A 1,848-nucleotide genomic window follows, 5' to 3' on the forward strand; every position below is an offset into this window, starting at 1 on the left:
GAAAAAAATTTTTTTCCAACAGGATGGTGCTGGTCCACACAACGCAAGAATTGTCACCGATTATTTGAATAACCAATTTCCTGGGCGTTGGATGGGACAATATGGCCCGATACATTGGCCCGCAAGATCCCCGGATTTGAATCCATTGGATTTTTTCTCTGGGGATACTGCAAGGAAAAAGTGTATAAAAAACTTCCCGAAAACCAGGGAGAATTATACTTCAAGATACACCGAGCCATCTGGGAAATCGAAGACGACATTCTGCAGAAGATTTCAGAAAATTTGTTGAGACGTATGCGAAGTTGCATCGCAATGAACGGGGGCCACTTCGAACACCTACTATGAAGATTAAAATAAATCTGCCCTTTTCAGGGCAACCAAACATTTTGTTACGAGGAACATTTCTTTCAAATTGACAGTAATATTTTTTTTGAAAGAAAAATTGTTGAAATGTGCGAATTCCGCATTTAATATTCTAATGATTTATTAACACAGGATGCGGAAATGCTAACTTTGAGCCAAGCGTTCGCGCGTTCTGTTTGCAAGAGTTAGAAAATGCTGAAATTAATATACATTACAAGTTTATTCTTAAAACACGCGCGCTACTTCTACTGTAACATCGAGTTCGTGTTTGGCGTTCTAAACGTCATCTATCTTTATCGTTCACTACACGTGGAAAAAGATAGAATGACGCTTACAGTGCATAAGCGCCTGAACGCTTATGAAGTCGACCGAGTGTATGAAATCGGTCTTTCAAAGAGAGATGCGCATCGCGAGCCTACAGTTGCCGATCCTTCTCTCAGCCTTTCGGCTAAAGTCGGCTGAGCGCTGTGCGCGCAGTTCACGGAAAAGACCGAATGTTCCTATCAACATAGCGCGCACGTGGTCGAGTCACACGAGCGAACGACCAAGTTTTGCATCTACGGTCACGCGTTGTTGACATGACGAGTGGAACGACGGATGAAATCTTCTCATTGCGTCCAGACTTCTGATCGCCTTCGCTACGTGTGCAAGTGCTGTTAGTGAACTTATGTGTAACTGTTCCTTGCAATAAAACGAGCACGTGCAACGTTGCTGATAGCAATAGATAATCCCTGGAAGGAACACGTGTTTATTTATGTGTTTTTTCCAAGGATTGTCAGTTGCCAAACTATTTATCGACCGTGATTAATAGTGACTAACGGTGATAAAGTGCTTATTAGTGTTATCTTCCATTTGAAGTGTGCGTGTGAGTGAAAAATAAATCGGAAAAGAAAGATCGACGAACCGAATGTATTTGTGGGTAATTATTCAGTTTAGCTACCACACCTCCGATTTCAACGAACAAATATTCAATCGACGCGTTTTTTGAAAGCAAACAACTTTCCTATTTGGAAAAATCGTCGCCCCCTACTGTGAAGCGAGATATTAATTGACAAACTTGCTAAGTTTGAAGGTTAGGAAAACTCACACCGACGAAAAATAGCGACCGTGAACGAATTGGGACACTCGTAAGCCTCAGCTCGGTGGCTCCTGCTATCCTGGCGGCATGGGAGGTGATATTATTTTTAAAAAAAGTTGTAAAACGAACTGGGATGCTCGTAAGCCTCAGTGGGTCTTGCTATTCTAGCGGTATGGGAGATAATATTATTTTGAAAACAATTTAAAAAATGAGGCTTACAAGCGTCTCAGTTTGTTTTGAAACTTTTTTAAAAATAATATCACCACCCATGCCGCCAGGATAGCAGGAGCTACTGAAGCTTATGAGCGTTCTAGTTTGTTTCAAAATTTTGTTTTAAATAATATCACCTCCCATGCCGCCAGGATAGCTGGAGCTACCGAACTGAGGCTTACGAGTATCCGAGTTCA

The sequence above is a fragment of the Odontomachus brunneus genome, unplaced genomic scaffold (assembly GCF_010583005.1).
Source record: "Odontomachus brunneus isolate Ranch 3 - 2012 unplaced genomic scaffold, Obru_v1 Obru_scaffold_172, whole genome shotgun sequence".
Classification (NCBI taxonomy): Eukaryota; Metazoa; Arthropoda; class Insecta; order Hymenoptera; family Formicidae; genus Odontomachus; species Odontomachus brunneus.